Source organism: Halichoeres trimaculatus, unplaced genomic scaffold (genome assembly GCF_033239565.1).
Source record: "Halichoeres trimaculatus isolate MK-OKI-2021-1 unplaced genomic scaffold, fHalTri1.1 fHalTri1_scaffold_6, whole genome shotgun sequence".
NCBI classification, from domain to species: Eukaryota; Metazoa; Chordata; class Actinopteri; order Labriformes; family Labridae; genus Halichoeres; species Halichoeres trimaculatus.
This window is the reverse complement of record NW_027437184.1, coordinates 19508056-19530978: the sequence shown is the minus strand read 5'-3', so window position 1 is coordinate 19530978 and position 22923 is coordinate 19508056. Positions and strand designations below refer to the sequence as shown.

General features: G+C 40.7%; 1 protein-coding gene across 1 annotated transcript in view; it reads left to right on the top strand.

The window, feature by feature from the left end:
* The first annotated feature begins 13621 nt into the window (after nucleotides 1-13621).
* The window catches only part of LOC141791392 (rho guanine nucleotide exchange factor TIAM1-like), a 61484-nt gene continuing 52182 nt past the window's right edge, over nucleotides 13622-22923 (top strand). Inside the window, exon 1 of the mRNA XM_074671819.1 lies at nucleotides 13622-13914. The gene's annotated coding sequence lies outside the window, so the exon portion shown is untranslated. The remainder of the gene's footprint in view (nucleotides 13915-22923) is intronic.

Sequence of the window (22923 nt, the reverse complement as noted above, 5' to 3'; positions counted from 1 at the left end):
GAATTTTTTCTCACATAGCCCATGATAAACATCTAGCGACAATACTAGCACAGCTAATTATTACCCAAAATTTAATGGATAAGAAAAACCTGCAGTTTATTATTATTGGAATGTGTTACATTTCCATTATTTGACATAATAGCTGTAAAAATATCTGTCAAACACAGTTTGCAATATTGCCATGTTCAGATAGATGTAAATATATGGTTTTTAAAAATGACAAAATACACTGCATATGAATCTCAAAATGACACGAAAACATAATCATGTCAATAAATATAAATATATATGATAGAGGACATTTTTGTATTATATGATTAAGCTCTGGATTAAAAATGATTAGTGTCTGAAATTGCCTCTCCCCTCCTCTTTGTTCCCTGGAGTCTGTTAACGCAGATTTTCCCTGCAGACAGACTCTGGTTTCAGTTATGCAAATTCATCCCCTGTTCAAATATTATCAAAGCAAATATTTAGCTGGGAGTTACAGAAAGAGGAAGTGCTGAACAAGCTTAGGGAAAAGAAACCAGTTTGCCAAACAGTGTCAGCTGAAAAATTAGATGAGTGCGTGTGTGTAGGGGGGGTTAGACAAGGGTGTATCCCAGTGCATAGATACAGTACATACTTAGAGGGGTCACTGGTTCACATAGATCATTCTGTTCTCACACTAACCTTCAGCACAAGTTGGCAAATACTTACAGTACGTCTGCTATAGGTGTTCTCTTTGTGTTGGCCCAACAAGTTACAGGTTTTCTCCTTTGAGAGCTGATACAATACACTTATGTGCATGTGCATGTGAGTATTCAATTTAAGACTCTCATATGTATGTGTGAGATGTACTGTTCAAGTGTGAAGTGTTCTGTGGTTCCCAGCAGAATGAAGCCCGCTGCAATAAAGATTTTAGGGGGAAGGGAGAAAAAAGGGGCAGAACTGAAGGATTGGATGGGGTACAGAGAGTCAGTGTCACCCCTGTTTGTCTCAGAGAATAAAAAGCCAACATTGTCTCTGGCCTTGCAAGCAAGATTATCGTACTCCTCTCTTCGACTGTTCTCTCTTTCACTCTGAATGTAATTTTTTTTTACCTTCAGTAATTCTTTCCGTCCATCTCAGATAATGTGAGAGTCTGGGCTCTGACCCCTGCGCTCTCTGAGATGAAGGAGGAAATTACTGTTCCAAAATGCGCATATTTTGCATACTTTCTGTAATACCCAGCTTGAAATTATACACTTCACTCTGTGTTTTGCTTAATTATTCATCTACTTGTGGAAAGATTTTGAAAGTAATTGAGTTTGTGAACTGTAGGGGGAGGACTCAGGCTGTGTCCGCTGGCACCTTTTCTCAATTCAATGTTTGATGTATGACATTTTACATAAATATTGAAACTTGTCAAAAATGGAGTATAGATCAGCATATTCAGATCATAACCTTCATTATGGGTGTATTAAGTACTTGTTTCTCATTGGTCTAAATTTCATATTAATGGTTGGTTATTTTTTTAAAGTACATCATGGTTATGAATAACAAACAGAATCTGGCACATTTCACATCTGCCTGTTGACACTGATGTCCAAACATTTGCCACCATCGGCATTCTAAATTTATGATCAGCATGAAGGTAACTTTATGTATTTATAGATTCATTTCATGTTAATTTAAGTTTCAGAACCTGTAAAATTTCTTACAGGAGCTTTATTATGTTTTAAAGACACAAAACTTAGGGGTTTTTGCTAATAGCTAGTTCAACTTAAAGTTCATTGGCAGGTCCTGGGTTCTGTAGCTTATATCTGTGTTACATCACATGTTGAGGCCTATTATGTGGATCAATACCTGCTTCAAACCATGGCCATGAAAGTAGTTAAATGCTTGAGTTGAGGTTAAAATCGTTCAGTGAACCAATCACAGTCACACATAAAAATGAGGAGGTCACAAAGAGGGCAGTTTGTTTTTAGGTCAGATCATCTATCTCTTCGTGCGTGGGCTTTTTCCAAAGAGGAACAAAGAGTTTATATTTAATGAGATGGGGGACAGCTTATATCCGCTTCACCTCACCCATTCGAAGGCTTTATCTTCTCATATTACCTTGAGCTATGGATACCTGTGTGTGTGAATGTGGCAGCCCCCTCCCTTTATTATTCTATATAATTGAGACATACGACTAGCATCCTCCCTTCAAATCCACTAACTGAAAATCAATTCACTAATCCACTTATTCAGTTCTAGATATTCTATTCAGACAGAAAAGTAATTACAGCGAAGGCCAAATTGACGAATGGAAACAACGCTGGTCATTTACCTCTGGAAACCCTCCAGTGCATCTTAATGATAATGATGGCCATATGCAATAAAACACTACATTAATACCTCTAACATTTCATTACCAAATGACCTTTGAAATACTTACAGAGTCTTTTCAGTATCTGATGAGTTGTGTTTTGGTGATTTTTGGAGGCTTAGTTGGGATCACTTAGGGCAATGACTCTTTTTCTAATTTGTGGATCATTTGGCGCTCGAATCACCAAATCAACTATGTGACGTCTTTGGAGTTGTAGCATTGTAGCATCTTACAGCAAAATCCCAGCCTTCCCCTCCCCATGATGTCTGCTTGCTTCTTTTTTGGCTGTTTGCATTTCTAATTATTTAAGCTTGCCAGCTCCCACAGTCCAAACTCACCCAAGTACTAATGTGCTAGCTGGGTCACACGAGTCTTCCTCTGCCACTGACATGGCTAAACTGCAAAAACAATCTCCTGTTTCTTTTTAAGGCACAGCACATCAGGCCTCCGTTTTGCTGATGTGCATGAAAAGCAAAGCAGTTGGGTAGTGCAGGGGGAGTGTCAGGTGAGGACCCACTGCACAGAATTTTCCAGCATTTTTCCATGAAGTATACATTTGAATTCATTTATTTATGTGTATAAGTATCATCCACATAAATGTTCACTGGCATTGTATGTATGCATCTTCTGTTGTTTTCATCAGTGCAACTTTTTTTGTTTCCATGGTCAAAACATTTGTGTCTGTACAACACAAACCATGCAAGTAACATTATTTAAAAAGTTCAATATTGTTGGAGTATTTTTTTGTTTTGTTTTGTATTCTTACTTGCATTTGTGTTTGGTCTGTATTCTTTTTCATCACTGGTTTATGTATTGTGTTCTGTGTGTGTTGGCTTGACTGTGTGTGTAAGTGTGTTTGTCCTGTCTCTCTCTCAGTGGGTGGTAACAGTTAAACTCTCCAATTTGGTGGGATTACTCCTCCAGTCAGTCCTTTGGGAGCAGCCATCAGCCCATCATCTTTCAGAGGAACACTATACCTTCTGAAGCTTTAATCCCCTCTTCCCTCTCCTCCCCTCCTTTTCCCACACTCAACCTCTTAACCTCATCTCCCGTTTTCTCCTCCCTCCCTCCCTTTTTTTTGCTGGCGCTGTCAACTTTTAGCTGAAGCAGCTAAAACTCAGTACATGCAGCAGTGGCTGCGCTAAAAGCTGTGATGTTACAGCTCTGTCTGACAAGTTCACCAATATGCTGCTGTTAAATATTCTTAAGGGAAGAAACTGTCAGCTTTCTGTTATGTGGGTGTTTATTTAAGCGGATGAAAAAGCTTCAGTGAGAAAAGAGTTTGATATTTTTTCTGCTAAAAAAACATCAGGGGAAAAAAAACTGTTCTTGACAAGTCGAGTTTCGAGCATTTCGAAATTAAGACTGTAATATTACATCTAGTCACTTATTCATACCTTTCTTTGTTTGTGTCTTTAATATGTGGGAATCAGAAAGAAACTGAATGAGGTTATGAAGTAGATTCGAGATGAGTATGTGTTAAGGACACTGAGTGATGTCATGAGACATGCACAACTGGGGGACAAGTAGAGGTCTACTTCTGTCTCTGCTGGTTGACCTGGAAACAAGCCACATACAGTGATTTCTTAAATGAGCAGGAAGTGCATGTGAATGCATGTGTGTGTGGATGAAGTGGAGCATTAGAGAGTGAGACAAAAAAGAATCTATGAATTGGCCTACAGTCATGCTAGCAGCCCTGTGTTGCTCTGAGTTAACCATTAACAGCAGCACACTAATGTGCTCACAATACAAACATAGAATAGAATAGAATATTATTGAAAATACTCTATTTATACCCGAGGGATACCTTAGGAGTCACAACAGCAATCAAGAAACCAAAGTAAGAAAGTGTATAAAAAGTGCAAAAAGGTCCATAACAAGGTAGGTGACGACAGCTTGTCTATCATTCTCCAGTTCAGCAGGTCTCCACCTCCACAGGGTCCAGGACTGAACTTCTTCAGCAGTCTGTTCACTCTCCGTCTCCTGTATCCTGTTAGCTCACAGCAGGTGAAGCTCTTCAAATGTGGCCTTGATGTCCGGTGTTCACTTTGTTTGCCATGTCTGTCAAAAGCATGGTGCTACTCTGCATTGTGCTATTCCCTGGGTTAGCATGACTAGCTTCTCCATCTTACCGAAGGTAGATCTTGCGTTCCCAAATAACAATGGGTGGAAGGACAGGTCGATGTCGGCACTTCTTAGCTCTCACCTCAGTACCAGCACGTCATCCTCACCTCCTTCTCCTCACCTTGGGGGAAACATCAGGCCTTGCACCAGTTAGCATTGGCGTGCTAAAGGCTACTAACAGAGGTATTATCATGCATATTTTCATTAACAAACATTTACCCACAATATTCAAACAGCAGCCATGTTTTCCCTGATGTCAAACTTTGCATGAAAAGCTAAGTTACTGTTATAATGTAAGAAAATAATGTACAAATTCTTAGCTATTAACTAGACAGTAAGCCAGATGTTTAAATGTTTATACTAACTGTTGTCTAACAGTTGCAAATGTCTGATGAAATGCCATTTTAGCTATATGTTACATGTATATACAATACCGTTAATAATAATTAAGAATAATGTTACATATATACATATATACAAGGATGCTGAAACTCTGAAGGGATATTGAGAACTACAGTAGTTCTCAATATCCCTTCAGAGTTTCAGCATCCTTTGTTTCATAGTGTCTCATCTTTCAAGCTACAGCAAAAAGATCACGACTGATCAGATACTCTCTGTTTATATGATCTTCATACTTTCCAAGCCATTTAAACAGCTCATGAGCTTCCTACACTGATTGTGATGTCAATAGAAATAGTGAACTGAGCTAAAATGTAGAAGATCACCATCTGTTTGAGCAACACTAGAAAAAAAGTATTTTCAAAGCATACTAGTTTTGATAATTTTTTTAAAGGTAAACTTTGGTTTTCCTTCTTTGGTGTTAGAATCCATTTCCATCCTTTTCCAAAAGTTTCTAAAAAGCAGTGAAATCTTTTAATGTGTGTGCATAAGCCTCATACACCTCTTGCCATTTGCTGTCTCCGTAAAAGCCTGGTAAGCAGCCTGTGTGAGTAAAATATGGGCTGCACATTTTTTCGGTTATGAGTTTGTGACAAGGTCACGATGTTGTGGGGTGTTTATTCAGCCGTCTGAGCTCAGCCTTATTTGTCTCTGTCTCTTCCTCCCTCAGACAACTTCCTCCCATCCCACTCACCCAAACATCTTATTCCTTTGTCTCCCCTCCCTCTTCATCCCCATACAGTTTTGGGCAAGGAAGCTGAGGTACGTAAACAGAAATCAAAACGATGTGTGGATTGTCCCTACACTTCCCACTTGCTTACATGCCAGGTAGTCATCTTTGTTTTCTGTTCTCTCCAATTAACGCTGCTCCCTGTTAACATTGATGGGGATTATGATTGATGAATGAGCTACTGTACATTCACCTGCTTGATGTGAAAGATACACACACACATGTAAGGAGAACAGATTAGTCTTTATTTCTGGTCTGGCTGATTATGATAGATTTTCTGTTATGCTGCTTTATCTGGCCAAATACGCTGAGTGCCAACAGATGACTCTTCTTCAGCCCATACCTTCAATTCCCTCTCACTTTCTGTGTGTATGGCACTCTCAGCAGGACTGTAGACCTCTTCCTCACACTGCCTTTACTCAGTGTAGACCAAAGACCAAAAGTTTACTCAGCTATAAAATATTTAAAGACAAATTTTGTCTTTCCCCTCTTACATTAATTATTTACTGAGCACATTTGGAGAGATTACCAGGAGGGATCCTTGTCTCTTTGCCGTTAATTGTGAAAATCCTTAGCTTAAGAGCTTAATGCAAAGCTCCTGCAGATAAATCTTGATCTTTATTAACACGTTTCTGTTCTATTTGTCTTTTGTAGATGCATATTTATTTATTTTCTTGATTAAACACACTAAAAATAAGATAGTTTAATGTTTATGTGGACATCAGCTACCAAAGGTTTTAGCAATAGTTATGTAGTACTAACTGTGTAGTGTCAATAGAAGGATTTTTTGTGTTTGTGTTTTAGCTAACAATTACAAGTGTGAGCCTGATATGTGATAACTAGCTGAAAACTGTTGGTAATTAGTTTGCATTTCTAATGAGTTTCAGTAATTACCTTATTAGTATGGATATAAGTAGCCGTGTGAGCACCAGTCCCAAAGGTAAAAGGATAACTGCTACTAAGGGATTACTTATTCTAACACTAACACTGAAGCAAGTTGAATTTGTGATTTTGTACTTGTTTTTTGTATTGATAACAAACATATGAGCTATAGTGTGTATAAGCTGGACAGAACTAGCCCAGCTGAACTCCAGTCTTGTGTTAGGCCTTTCAGTCATTCAAACATTACAGTGAGACAGTTCAAAAATAATACGCTACTAGCTAATTTCCAAATTAACTTAATGTTTTCAATTCTGTGTGCATATGTTGCCTAAAGTTTCAGCACTGCACTGTAAAGCCACAGAAAGTGGATTTAACCATATTACCTGAGAGGACTTCTTCACTGGGTGTGTGCACACATTCAGTAAAAGTCTCCATAACTCTGCTCCAAGCTCCGTTGGACCTGTTGGGTGGGGCAAACTACACCCTTATCGTTCTTATCTGTAAATAGACTCATTCTCAGCATAGCTCTGCTCACCTTCAACCTGAGCAGAGTTCTGATAGACCGCAATCATTCATAACACCTATGGGTGTGCACATTCAGTACGTGAAAGAAATGCTGCTTTTGTTTGAGCACATAGCTTGTGCCTACACTTCTGGAAAGAACATAATATTTTTGAACTCCAGTTGATTGAGCTGTGAATAAATAACAGCATAGAGCCAGATGACGAGGGGAAATTTAAAGGTATACTGACTAAACGAAAAGATATTATGAGAGGTTTTTACATTTACCTCTAATAGTTTAGAATTCAAGTGAAACTTAAATAGTTTACAGGACAATACAAACTAGAAAAGTTCTCGCGCGGAGACCTCCACCCAGCATCTTGTGATTGTGACACAACTCTTGAGTCTAACTTTAATGTCTGCTACAATTTGGTGTTAGTTGCAGGTTTGTCAGAAATTATGGTGACCTTGTCTTGTATTGTTTTGCAAAGCAATCGGACCAGTTATCGTGGACTTATGTACACATATGGTGAAAATGGCCCTATCTCACGATGATAAAGAATTCTATTAAGATCACCTCCAAAATGTAATCACTTCTTCCATATCCCATTTAGAACATTTCCTGAACATTTCATCAAGATCTGGTTGTTACTTTTTGAGTTATGTTGTTCACAGAAAAACAGAAAGACAGACAAACTCCTCAAAACACAACCTCCTTGGCAGTGGTAATAATAGTCCATTGTCATACTTTAATTGGAAAGTTTGTACTGACATAAAAGCTGAGCTTTCACAACATTTCCCCTTACAAATATGACAAAATTGTGATATATATGACCTTGTAAAAATGGCTATCTTGACCCCATCTGAAAGCACCATAAAACATTTATTAGGGGCTTGTTGGCTTATGATATGATGATCAACCACTGGTCTGTTTCGCTCTTTGCATCTCATGCATGAAATGTCATAGGCCTTTTTTAAGAGATGTTGAGTGATATTTAGGAATATCGCTCTATTTTGCCCGCTTTCACTCTTGACAACATGCTTTGGGGTGTAGGTTAGCTTTCTGATTTTGGAGCAGCATGGAAATAACAGCAAAGACAAAAACGATACACAGTGTACCCTTTTAATAACTGCAGGTAATGTGCTAACTCTCCCATGGGAGTATTAATCAGACTTAGCTTGGGGCTCCCTTCACACAGAAGTCTACTGTGTGACCTTGCAGTCGTTGCACAAGAAACCACGTTACCTTAATTTGTAAAAATAACTGTTGACAACCTTTTTTTGTATCAAGTAGCAAAAAGAATGACAATTTTACCACATGTTGGTTTGCTGCTTTCTTTTTTTCTTTTTTTGAGTCAGATTTGACCATTATGGATGTGAGGTAGAAGTAGAACAGGGATGGCCAACCAGTCAGAGACCAAGAGCCACAGAAATTACTGTGGTACTACAAAGAGCCACATCACACACATGGTCTTACAATCGCACTTCCTCTTAAACATAAACAAAATAACAGATAGATAGATAGATAGATAGATAGATAGATAGATAGATAGATAGATAGATAGATAGATAGATAGATAGATAGATAGATAGATAGATAGATAGATAGATAGATAGATAGGTAGGTAGCTATGCGCACAATGGGGATCATGAGGATCACATGTAGAGAAGAGAAACTGAAACTTAAGTATCAATCTTATCACCCAAATATTGATCAATACTGACCCCAACATTGGAGGAATGGATCAAAGAGCCACATATTGAAAAGCAAATAGCCACATGCGGCTCGTGAGCCACAGGTTGACCACCCTTGAAGTAGAGGGTTGCCAACAGTTGGCAAAAGGTAAACTAATTTAAGTCTGTGCAAATGTAATAATGTAAAACACTAACAAGTCATATATGCACATATAAATTACTTTCTACTGCTATTGCCAACTCATTTAAAGAAGAGAATACCAGAATTTCTTTCATTGAAGGATACTGTTGCACACTTAAGAGGTGAGGTTGAGTGATTAAACTAGCGTAAGGGACTACTAGAGGACCACCTTTCTCTCAAAGCAACTACCATCTTTTTAATAAAGCCTCAAATGGTTCCGTTTTGTGAAAACATACTCCCTGTACCGTACAAAATCTCTAAAATCTGTTTTTCACATCAGCACCAGGGTGTGATCATATTTGATTTTATTGTGAAGTGGGTCTCTTATGGATTGCCTCACTTTTGGAGCCAGCCTGAAGTTGCCATTTTGAAGTTGTCAGTTTTTGGCACACTTGTGTTGGCCTAATTTTGTAGCCCTGGAGGTAGCCACATGCCTTTTTTTGGCCATCTTCTCGGAGGCTCCATTAGGAGGCATTAAACTGTAAACAGAAAACAAGTGAACCAGAATAATACACTAACACACTGGAAAAAAAAAAAACGACTTAGCTTAATGTGCAACACGCCAACATTATGATGATTTCTGTAAGTGTTTTTTTCAGAATAGTAAAATAATTCCTGTCAAAGAAGCTTTACCAGGAATATAACTGGACTATTGGTCGGATTGTGTTTTTTTCAGTTTGTAAATGATTGCATAGGTATATGGAGGGGGTTTGTTCTTTGAAACATGATCTCTGACACCCAATCATTGAAATAATTGACATCTCACCAAACTTGTCAATCCCAACTGTCCATCACAGGGTTAAATCAAATGTATGTCATCAGCTCTGTGTGCTGATCATGAAGGCATGCAATCCAACACCTGATGCCTGTACTATCTCCCCTTTAAGGGTCGGTCAGTCACATCTGTCATGTGTTAATGAGTGGGGTTGTGTCTTTCTATATATTTTTCCAATCTATTACTGATTTGTGACTGTAGTCTGGTCATTTGTCTGTATATGCATCCCACCCATGCATACCACTGTGTGTGCGCTTTCATGGGGGTGTACCATGCTAATGGAAATTGTAATAGTGCTAGACAGGGATTAGCTGATGTGACCTGAAGCTGTGAGGGTAGAAACCAGTAGCTACTGTGAATCCAGCTAGGTAGCAGGCTAGAGAGGCGTAGCATTGTGCCCCAGCAGCATATACATTATTCATTAGTTCGTCTTGCATGGCTGGCAATCATGATTTGATCAAATCTGGCAAGGTGGGTGGTTGGAAGAGGGAACAGGGATCCTGACACTGTGTGCATACCTTTTTGTCCCTTTTCCAATAGGCTGTATTCATGAATTTCAAGTTAATATGTTTAGCAAGAGATATGACAGGGAGAGTGATATGGAAAACCAATCTCGTGCCTTCAGCTCTTAACTGATGTTGTCCATCCCACCAATACAAACACATAGCAGCATCTGGTTAGTAAAGGAAGGTTGGGTCGATTGTGTGAAAGACGAGCTCAGGTGTGCAGGAAGACGGGAGAACAAAACCGGATAGACTTACAGCACTGTTTAACAGAAAGGTCTGTTTACTTCATTGAAAACATGACCATCAATGGCCTGTGCTATTCTTTTCCACTGTATAGGCTTAGTGCAGACTGCACGGCTCAAAACAAACAATGAGGGTGTTCACATCACAGAAGCCACATGCCAAGGGATGAGCCCAAACTGATCGAAACAAGTAAACAAAAAGAAAGTCCCGCCATCCTGATGTTTCTTCAACCCTCCTCTCTGCTTACATAACATCCTCCACCTGCTGTTGTTATTGTTACCTCCTCTGTATTCAACTTGTGCCAACAGGCAATCACAGTCATGACTGTCCTCACACTGCTAACCAGTCCCTCCCCGCTCCTTGGATAATTGCATTAAAACTCAATAACACTGTGTTTGGGTAGGAGTGTGGGAACTGGTTGTCCAAGTCATCCTCTTGGATTGGTTATTTCCTGTTTCTGCTGGCTCCTAGCAGGACGCGACTGTATGCTGTTAATTTGTTAGATAACAGAGCAAGAGAGGAAAACGTGGAGACAGAAAGGAAAAGGAAAGACTGGAAAGAGTTCAAAGTCTGATGAGTAGACAGGTGCTAACAGGCTGTAATGGAGAAGAAGCAGTGCAGTGGTTTTGTCTCAGGAAGGTGTTGAAATGTCATTATGTGCCTTTGGGTAAAAAGCGTGTGTGTATTTATGTGTGTGTGTTGCACATCCTGCGACTGTGTTTGTGAGTCTCTCCTCTTTCTCCCTCATGGAGGCTGTCAGGTCCTTTTGTGAGGTAGATCAGTTATCCTCCCTGCCATTTGTCCTTATGTGTGCCTCAGTAGCTGTTAAATACTCCCAAACCAGTTATTTGAGGAGCTTTAGGGTGCATCACATAGACAATGGGAAGTCATCTGCTTATTATATAACTAGCCCTGTTTTTCTCATTAAATCCCTTTTTCTCCTTAAGCCAAACTTTTTAGTTGATGACTTGTCAAGTTTTTTCTTTAGACAAGAAAAAATGTCTTTATTATAGTTCTTCATTTCCTTAACATTTTTGGGAGCTGTTTTAGACGTAGATGTGCCCCGAATATACAGGGCTGTTTTAGGGTGCTATACTCTCATATGTTACCCTTTTTTATTACACTGAATGAAACTTATTGTCTTTACTTTACTTTGGGTGTGTTTAATTGTTGTACAGTGTTCTAACCTTAATAACGATCACAGATACTCAAAACTCTTAAGCACCCTCTCATTAGCTCTGATATTTTGAGAAAAGTTTCAAGAATGAACTCACTTGTTGTTCAGTGTGCTGTTACTTCCATTTGCCAAAAAATAAATTGTGAAGAACATTTTGTAACGTGGTTCAATAATGTAGTTAAGGATCTTCCCAGTGACTCATTTTCGTGCCAATTAAACAGAGAGTTCAGTTCAGGCTAGCTGACCAGTCTTAAAGGCACAGTGTGTAGAAATGGGAATATTTTGCAATGGCTACCCCCTAGACTCCAGGACTGAAAACTTCTCTTGCTCACCCTCCCATCAGCAAAGGGACAGTAGCCTCTGATGACAAGATGCTCCTGTTATACACATTAATATAATCCTTGTTTACCTATCTCAAAGGCGAACACTTAAAATTTAACCACTTTTCTTCTACTACTACCTCTACCAGTTTACCCATTCTGTGCTTATGTTTATTCATAGTTTTGCTAAATACTGCTGTAAACTACACACTTTAGGTTTCAGATAAGATAACACCAAGAAAAACGTTTTGCATTATGCATAATATCTGTAACACTGAACACTAACACCATAAACACAAACATATCTAGGGGTTTCAACTAAAGGCTGTTGTGCCTTTATTTAGAAGCTGGTAGAGAAGAGAAACCGGCAGAGAAAGCAGGCATTAACTTGGGGCAAAAGGACCATGGTGGGACTTTGGTCCCTGTATATCAGGGGCAGGTTTCAAGTGCCAAGTTCAAAAGGAACCCCAAGAAGAGGAGATCAGAGGTCCCACCCCTTTTTGGATTTTGGTTGGTTAGTGTTGGAGGAGCTGATACTGATACAGCAGCTGAACAATTATTAGTTGAGAACACTGGAGGAAAAAACTGAAGATGGGAGTGAAATTATGTGTATGATGAATTTGTTTTATGTAGAAAATAGGTTCAAAAACAGAGTTAATGGACACAGGCCCTTTGTTGACGAACACACATCCCTTAACGTAATCTTTGAACAAAAAGACTCACAGAATGTGTTTAAAGCTTCTCACTATTTGTACAAGTATTAACCTGCGATGTCCCATACACCTATGTTTGCTTATGTTGAATACAAAGACAAACACTTAACAGTAGTGATGATATGAAGTGTTGAAACACAGTGTGTTTTGGAAAAACATTAAGTCTAAGAGCAAACGTGAGCTGTTTTACGAGTTTCTATTCAGACTGTGATCGATAAAAATATAACTGGGTCACTGTTAGCATTCGTAAAAACTGTTGTGAATCCAGGACGTCTAGTATCCTGCCAGTAAAGAAGCAGGCTACAACTTTTCTCAACCCACTGCTCTGGTTACAGGTGGTGGTTTCTTTATAATCCAAAAAAAAAAAACTGGAGAGTAAGCAAACACTTGAGGATTTTTTCTTTTATTTGAAGCCTCTGTAACAAAAATCCTGGTGGGTTGGAGTAGGATAGCATACAGGAAAGATGAGGAGAAAAAAGACAAGAGTGAAGCAGCAGATTAACATGAGCTACAGCTGCTCTCATGGAAGCTTTCCAAGGAAGAAGATGGATTTTTCTCTTTCTACTCTGCAACTCTCTGCCCACCTTTTTCACCTTTCTTGTCGAACCCCATCTGTGATTCAACACGTTAAGCCCTGTTTAAAATTGAGATGCGCATTTCTCCTTACTGTACAGGTGCCACTACCTGTATCTTTCTTAAAAAACGCTCTTATTTAATGATTTAATCCTCTTTTGTGCTTACAGGGGAATGTCTGTGCACCTCTTTTCCAGTGTTTGCATGCCTGTACTTGTCCACTGCGTCCATGTGTCTCTGTTTTTTTTTTTGTTTTTTTTTGTGTGTGTATGTGTAGAACTTGAGGCCAGAGAGCCAGCAATTAAAAAGAGGACTGGGACATCTAAAGGCTTAGAGGCACAGACCCAACACACACGCTGGCAGTCAATTGGCAAGTCGGGGGAGGTGAAATTGGAGCGAGAGAAAAAGAGAGAAAGGGAGCAGAGATGAGAGAAGGAGGAGGAAAGGGAGGAGGGTAGGGTGAGAGCATGTGGGAGAGAAGTGGAGAACCAGAGAAAAAAGAGGGCGGGCTCAGACTCAGGCAGTGCACACACACCCTCTACTCACTCAGCCTTCAGTCTGGTCTAAGCATGCGAGAGGCAGCATGTGCGAGTATGTACTGTAACGTGTGTGTTTGTAGAGCTGAATGCTGCGCTGGAGTCGGGGAGACGTCTCACTGATGCGAGGATTCCCCCGGTTTGCTCCTGGAGAGGACGGTGACGGTGTTTTAACCACTACGGGGAATTAACTTTGAGACACACAGGAGACACTGGAACCTTAAGCACAGGTAAGAAAGGCTTTGCTTGTTTTGTGGATGTTTTGGGGGTTTGTAGAGTGATGCAGGGGAGAAGCCTTGTGTGTAGACAACTAGATGTATAGTGTGTGTGTTTGGGGTTATTTGGACCTGATGATTAGACAAGGGTTTATGGTTTTTCTATTTTTGCGTGCTATGTCTGAATTTCAACCTATTTATCAGACATTCTTACACAATGTGCCCCTGTGTGTGTGTGTGTGTGTGTGTGTGTGTGTGTGTGTGTGTGTGTGTGTGTGTGTGTGTGTGTGTGTGTGTGTGTGTGTGTGTGTGTGTGTGTGTGTGAGTGAGTGTGCGTATGTGTGTAACTTCACTTCTCCGCTAGTACAGTATACTACTGTTTGGAGACAACTCCACTCTTCATCTCTTCCATACACAAACACACACTCACTCTTTGCATGAAATTAAGTCACAGAATGAGCATGAACCATGACCAGGGGTATGTGTGTGCATGTGTGTGTCTGTATGTGTGTGTGATGCAGGGAGTTTATCAATCATTAATGCCCTCACAGAGACTCAAAGTAATTCAGAGATAATGAAATACCTTTACACTCGTCTGGACTTACAGCACCTGGGATTTCCCGCCATTGTTCAAACTGCACAGCCCAAAGGGCAGAGCTTGCTGCAGCAGAGTGTGTGTTTGTTCCTGATATTTTATGTAAGAAGTGCAGCAGAGGTGAGATCACTCAGGATAAAGTGAGATATCAAAAACTCAAGAGGTACTTTGAGTTAACAGCCTGTTGTCCTCAGAGAACCACATCACTGTGGATATGTGGAGAAAAGGTTATACGAGCGCTGAATGTCTAGTTTCTGGGAGCTTACTCTTGTGATTTAAATCTGATAAAGACATTATGCTATTTTATGTCTGTCTGAGTATGTGGGTGTGCTCTGTAGAGTAGAAATATTGATAAATGACAGGAAAGAGGGGGAAATGATGGATTAGACAGAGGGAGACGTACTGGAAGTCTTGAGGACACAGCAGTGGCCAACAAAAGGCAGAGTGTGTCAGAGAGAGGAGACACTTCAGAACAGACACAAACAAAAGGAGAATCTGCACATGTGCACTTTTACCTTCTTACTTCAGACATTTTACCATCTGCCACTCATGTGTGTCAGTGTGTGTGTGTGTTAGTGAACGTCTCAGCTGTGCAGAGGGTCATCTTCAGGCATCCAGACAGACCAGGATTTAAGAGGGGTCGAAGGGCAAAAGCCACTGCTGTCCTTTCTCCTCCCCACACTTTTCAAGCCTAGGGTTGTTTAACAACATTTCAGTTCATATGAAACTCAATACAGTGTGATTTTCGACATGAGAAATTAATTTTGGGTTTGTTATCAGAATCTTTAGAAAGGGGAGGCATAACAGGATTAAATGTTATTGTTTTGATTCATCAATAAACTGTTACTGGAAGTCTAAACAGTTAAATTCAGGAAAGAATTGCATTTGATGAAGCTTAAATTCAAAGTGCTCTCCAGCCTGTTTGTCATAAATAAATTAGGAAAAACTAAGGGTTAAATATCTTGGCCAAAGGCAGCTATAAATGGGGAAAGAAGAAGCTCAGGATCAAGCCCCTAGAGATAAGCGGACAACCTGCTCATTCTCCCGAGCCACAGCTGCTGTAACTCAGTAATTCAGCTGCCTATTTCCACCTCAATTGAATACTGAATAATGGATTTCCCTCAAAATATTTGGGCTCAGATCTTTCACTGCACCCTGATAAGGCCGTGAACTAAGAAAATAAAAGGATCGGCACATTTCTGACTGTAACTGTGAAGCAGCGTGGAAAAACATACAAGATAATCAGCTTATCACCAAGTTTAAAATACTGCTCCAACCTTAGCGACAAGTTTCTGCTTTGATTTTAAAAGGAACAAGTTTTATAAACTGGTCTCTCTCTTTCAGTGTGTGTGTGTGTGTGTGTGTGTGTGTGTGTGTGTGTGTGTGTGTGTGTGTGTCTCTTGTTATCTTTTCTTCATGTTATCTTTCTCGCTACAATTCACTGCTTCAGTTGCCGCCATGAGGAAGTTGAATATTGGCAGGGTGTTTTGAGGAAGTGATCCGTGAAAGGATTTATGGTGGCAGATAAGAAAAGTGTATGTGCGTGCATGTGTGTGTACGCGCACACACTTTTTTTTTTTTTTAAATTGACAAAGACTTTACGAAAGCCTGGGGCAACGACAAAAGGGGAAAGCCATTAACTCTCACTCTATTCCACACTGCTCACAAAGGTTTGTGAGTGTGTCTGCATTTACTACGTGTGCCAGTGTGTATTCAGGACAAATATATGTGTATTTTGTGTATATGTGTGTGTCTGTGTGTGTATATGTGTGTGCATCCACACAGCCATGTGCTCCATCTGTGTACAGTAAGCTAATATAGTGTGTGAGCGTGAAGGAGGGGGATGGTGCTCTGTTAAGTGAGCCTCTGTCAGTGTGTGAGTGGGTTTGTATTGTGTGTGTTTTTGTGTGTGTATGTGTGTGTGCATACTGACCCAGATTGATACACTGCTCTCATGTAAAGCCAGCTCACCTACAGCGCACATACAGGTAGGTGTTTCCCTTTTACACACTTAACGTTTCACTTGAAACACCCACACCAGAGCTCTTGTGTTGTCTCTCAGCGCACATTCATGCCTCTGAATGGAAACACAACAACCACACAAACATTTCAACTGTGTTTATTTTCTGCTGCCTCACAGGTGTTCAAGTTGTGTTTGATGTTTTTGAGCTTTTGATTGTCTCATGAAGCACTCCACGCGTCAAATAACACATTATGAAGATAAAGGAGTAAAGATAATGATCAATATCGGCAGTGACTCGACTCAAGCTCACAGCCTCGGCTCCTCTGACCTTGTGGCAGACCAGACCAAAGCTCTCTCCTCATGATTGCAGATACAGTACACAACATGCAGTTTGATGAGCATGTGCTGGGAGTGATAAAGGGGTGATGCAATTAACATGAAAGGGATGATCCCCCTCTCTCCTTCCCTCTCTCCTTCTCTCTTCCCTGGTGTCAGAAGAGGCTTCATCCCTCTTCCTCAGTGGTCCATTTATTTCTGCTGTTAAGCAAATATGAGGCTTATCCCACCCCATGCAATCAAGCTGTTTAAATGTTTGTGTTTGACCGTCCGCATGCGGCTTCTCTGTCTTTCTTCTCTCTCTTTTTCTGTCTTTCGCTCCCCTTTTTTCTCTACTGATGCCACTTGCCACACAGTAGTAGCTTAGGGATATTGTTCAAATCTGTTCTGGGTAGACAAAAATGACATCTGAAGGTTAAGGGACACTACATGTCTTCTTCTGTGGTTGCAGAGTGTTAAATTAAGGTTTGTTAAAGTCATGGTTGCGTCAAACAGAAGAGGGGAATCCTCCTGTACTGTGTGCTGTGTTTTCTTTGTGAATTTTGGAACTAATACCTCTTTTTGCGTCTTGACCTCTTAAGACCAAGAAGTAACATCCGGTGCTAAGTGCTAAAAGTTGCTGTTTGTTGACGTGAGGCTGGCTGTGGAAAGGCCGAAAGTCACGTATACGCCCAGCCATAAAAACAGACTTTTACAGCATTAAAAAGCATATTTACTGCCTGGTTCAAAAATCGGCTTGGGTCTAAAACGCCAATTTCACTATCGGCCCACACTGTACAGTGAGTGAATTTTTTTCTAACTCGCCGGTGTAGAAGTTATTAGGATCGTTTGATTATCCAATCAGAGACACAGCTCAGGTCACGTGACTGGCAGGCACCCTGTAGCTGTTTGAAAGGAAACTCGGAGCCGGCATCATATCAAATGTGGCCGCCGGTGACCGGATTGAGGAACAAACAGGTGACGTCGCAGAGGCTACGTCCATGTTTTATACAGTCTATGCCTGCCACATATGCGGACATTACATTTCTGCCTCCTAGACCCACGATACTTCATTTTTTAAACTCTGACTGATTAGTCACATTTAGGGACACTGCCCACATCATCTTTTGGTGAAATCACAACATTACACCCATTTTCGTCAAAAAACAATGTATTTAAGTACAATAACACTAACAACAAACAACCAAAAGAGAGCTCATAACACAAATAATCAAACTTCCCGAACAAAGACCAAATTTAGTTATGACTTATCCCAAATATCAAGGTAAATCAAAAATCGGACATCACACAAAAGCTCGGGTCTGACGAGGTTAAAGCTTCTAAAGAAGCAAGGGGGAAAAGACGCTTTGTTTCACCTGCTCAAAAATCCTTCAAGTGATAAGAGGTTAGAGATATATATATATTTTTTTTAAGGCGCACAAGTCAAATACTTTGGATTTAAACAGGATGCACACGCTTTATACATGCGTGTTAGTGTGTTTTTGTTTTTGGCCCTTTGAAAATATGAGCGGTTGTGCAAGAGACAGAAGTTAAATGAGGCAGTGTGAACGTCGTGTCACTCTGACGTGTTAGCTATCCACTACGTGCGTTAGTTTGTAATGTCACCCGCCCGGTTAAGCAGGTCCACAGCAGATTGTGTGTGTGTGTGGGTATATGTGTGTGTGTGTAACATCAGGTGAAGAATGTTTCTTCTTGTGCCAGACCCTTCAACATCAACCCCCTGTAGAGAAGGAGAAGATGCAGAAGGAGTGGGTGAAGCAGAGGAAGGGGGTGCCTGTAATTTGTAATGGGGTCCGGACGGGGGGAAGGGTGTCTCAGAGACATGAGCAGGCATGTGCCCTCGTTCATTTCATATCTTTTGTCTCCTCTGTGTTGGCTGATAAATTGGAAGTTCCTTCCTTCCTTCCTTCCTTTCCTCCTTCACTCCCTCTTCCTTTTGTCTGCTCCTCTCTCTTTGGCTCCCTTCCTCTGTCTCTTGCTCCATCATCCCCCCTCTCCTCCTTACTCTCTTAGTGTGACAGCATCGCCATCCCTGTCATGTCTGCCTATTATCTCTGATCAGTGTTGCGTCCCAGCCCACACATCGGCTCCGGCTGCCAACTGATGATGCATGTGTGTTAGTGTGTCACTGTGTGGGTGCATCTACATCTTGTTTGATAAACACAAGGTTAGATCTTAACGGTTTTCAGGGATGGCCTCAATTCAAAAGAATAGCTGTGGTCAAAAAAGGGAGGTGATGATTTTTCTACTGAGAGACTGACACACAAAAGCACGTGTGCAGTGCAAACGAGCAAAAAATGGGAATTGTGAAGATCCTAAAAGATGTTGAAGCATGAGCAAATGTGGAGGCATGGTTTAGCAGGAGATGAAGCAGGAGATGTTAGGAAAGACTTCAGAGCGAGAGAGTGGAAATACATTTGTGTGTGAAGTGCTGAGTAGGGATTTAAGAGAGGAATTACTGAGGGTGTGCGAAGAGTGTCTTCAAAGATCGCCTGAAACGCTTGTTTGCTCTGGGAGATTGGGCCTTCCTGGGATACATCCTAGTCTTTTTATATCTATGCTTAGAAATCTTTTACTACTCTTCTATTCTGTACACATTTAGGTCCACATGGCGTGTGATTGAAGCAGAAAACCCTTTGTCTCTCTTCTGTTTCTCCCTCCTCTTCCTCTCTTTCAACCCCCACATTACATTAGCTGCATTAAGAGAAAGCTGACCAGTGACTTGCTGCTGCTCATCACATAGTCACACTTCACATTCCTGCTTGTTGACCTGGAAGTGATACAGTGGGATCGTACAAGGCAGTCTCAAAAGCCTGGGCGGGCTTTTGTAAGTGTGTGCTCGTGCAAACATGGATGTAAATGTGTGTGTGAGTGTGAGGGGGGGTTGACAAAAGCAAGAAGTGAAGGCTTTAAGGCAGAGCTGCATGCGTTTCTTTCTGTCTTCGGGTTGAGTTTCGTTAAGGATAAAAACCCCATGGTGAGGCCTGTATTAGGTTTCTATCAGACGGTGTTTTTTTTGTTGTGTTCCTTCATTTAGCTTTTAGACACGTGAATGTGTGCGTACGTGTGGTCAGATTGCCTTTGTCCTCTCGCCTCAGGCCTGCACTCAGATGTCAGCGAGTCGTGTGGAGCTTATACAGGTCACTAATGCGCTGAGAGGGGAGGCTCTATTCACCGGAGCCACTCAGGACCCAAACAATAACCCCCAGCTTGAGTCCACACAGGAGCTGTACTCCAAGGAAATGGACCCATTGACCTACATCCAACCTCAAGTTAAAACCGACACCACATCACTGACATGTTGTTAACATCCTTGTCTCAGTGCTATGGAGGCTTTTGATTCAAGAAATCTTTTAATGTCTGCTGAAGAGATTCCAGTATGAAATTACCTGGGCTTTTAAACTTGTTCACCTATGTGTACAACCTTTAGAGGGATTTAAAGAGAGCGTACCTTTACAAACCACAAGAAAAATGTATCTTACACTGAAAGACAAAAATGCTCCAGCTAGTGACTGTTGTCCTAACTTGGAGGTAATATTTGACGCATTAGCAGTTCAAAAAGAACTCTCATCGAAACCTGCTTTCTAATGTTTGTTGTCATCAGTTTACGGGAAATTACTCAAGCAGTTCGGAGAACTGTGATGGAGCGTTCTGGGTGTGGGTCTACTTTCATTATCTGAATGTGACACACCTTAATGTGGCAATAAGGGTTTGTAAGTGTGTATGTGTACATGGAAAATGCACAAATGGAGAAGTGGTAGAAACAGGGAGGGTTTTTTTTTTTTTTTTTAGAAAAATAGGCAAAAGATGTGATGTTTGTGCACAGGGCTCTCATTTGCCTCTCTTCAGGTTTGCTGTAAATATATTGATCTTGAGACTAAAGGCATTGGCGTGTGGAAGAAAAACTGTGAAACAAAGGCATTTACTTTTCCTAGTGTCAGTGGCAGGTCTGGCCTTTTTGGCACAACTCACTGTTCAGAGTATTTTTCCCTTCTATCTTCATTAATCATATCAACTCTTAAAGATGCTTTGAGGAGGATCTGTTTCAATTGGACTGCCTTGCCAGCGTCTGGACTGGAGTGTCACACACACTGTCATAAATTTCTTTTAGTGAGGTGCACATTTGTTTTGGAATTAAATGGAGATCAGATCAAAACAAATTTTCTTTGTTCAAAACAACTTTTTACCGGATACAACACGCCGAGATAAGGGACTTAACAGTACAGTTATGTAGCGATATGGTTTGAAACCTGGCATCAAGCATATACTGCAATAGCCAGCTATATGTAGTGCTATCGGCAGCCTAGTGCTCCAACGTATCTTTAGGCTAATGTAACAAGTTAATACTGTCAGTTTGTATGTAGATCAGTAGCTGTCTATATTTAGCACAACTGACAGCTCGGTGCTCCAAAACATGTCTGTATTGTGTAACGTTAGTGAATCCTGGTTAGCTGTGTCCTACCAGTCATCTACCAAGCAGAGCTAACTTAACCTCACTCTTTATTGTACTGATGAACTCTCAAGTTAGAAGTTTTCTTCTGCTCTTTTTTCTGTCTGACAGTTAAGCTCCTGTGTCTACCATCACTACAAAATTAATCACAGAAATCATTTTTAGCAGAGGAAAACAAAGATCTCTGTGTTTTATCTCTTCTCTCTACTAAATTTTGTCAGCCGGCGTGGTGTTGTCATTGATAAACTTTGTCAGCCAACTTCGTCTAGAGACCTAGATGTGCTGTGAATCAATCAGGTCCTGCCCGACCTGGTCGGTAAGCTAAGAAGTAGAATTTTAGAATAACCTGTAGTATTGGCGCTGATAATCTCATTTTAAAGTGTGGATTATGGTCAGGCATATGTCTGGTATAATACGTATGCTTTGCTTCTGTGTAACTGTGGAATCTGAGCATAAATCTTTAAAGACTTACAATTTTGAGGTGGAATTTGAATGCTTAGAAACCAGGCAGGTTTTTTGTAAGTCCTACCTCTATGACAAAGAAAGAAGTCATTCATAGTTTGAGGATTTTGGGGAAGCCACTTGGTTTTCAAGAGGGACCCCTGGCCACCTATTTGGACAAACTCCTGCCGACCAGAAAGCTAAAAGGCTCTTGTAATTTAGTCTTTATCTTTCCCCTGAACAATGTACTCCAAACCCTCTGTATTGTTTTGACTTTCCATAATATCTTGAGTCCTGAGAGTCACAGACGACAGTGAGCTCCTGTTTGTCTGCCACATTCTTGCTGAATGTTTCTTCCCCTCATCCCTCACTGCACTTCATTGTCTCTTCTTTAAGGGGCTGCTTTGTTTGCAAGCTGCTGTTGACTCAGGTGCAGGGATGCATGGAACAACTTCCCCTACCACCCCACGCTTCCCTCGTTCCAACACCTACTTTTTGTTTTAAGACTACCTGCCTGCACACCTCCATCAGGGTCTGGCTTTCATGGTTCATCTTAGTGTCTCCTCCACTCCTCCTGCCTCTTTAATCTTTCATTTCCTCCCTCTTCGCTTTTGTATTCTCCCCATGTTCTCTCACAGCTTTTTGTCCTTCCCTTCTAAGCCAGCCTTGTGCAGTTACACCAAAGCATCTCTCTTGCTCTCTGGTAATAATTAGAGTAGTACAAAGAATTTGCAGAGCCTCAGCAGAAATCTCAATGAATGAAGTAATAACAGAGCAGGTTTGTTTTATATTAACTGTGATAGGCTTACAATAACAACGTGGTTAAAACCAAATAAAGAGAGCATGTGCGCATTGTTGGAACATTTAATTTGAATCATGCAACCCTGTTAACTCTGCATCAAGACCTTATATTACAACAGCTTATCATGCATCCACATCAGTGATAACTCAGCTACAAGTTAATAGAGGTTGAAGGGACACTATCCTATGCATGATTTGGTTTTATTATGAAAAAAGTGGAATGCAATCATGTCTTCTTTGTCAAAATGTTTCACGTTGACAATCTGGTGACACACATACACACTAACAGGGACAATAAGTGCCACAGATAGTCTATCTGCAGTCATATTGTTACTGACAACAAACCACCCCTGATCACATCCGCCCTACTTTAAACTGACTCAACACCATCCCTAACAGCCCCTCCGGACCTATCAGCACCACTCCACCCCTTTACCT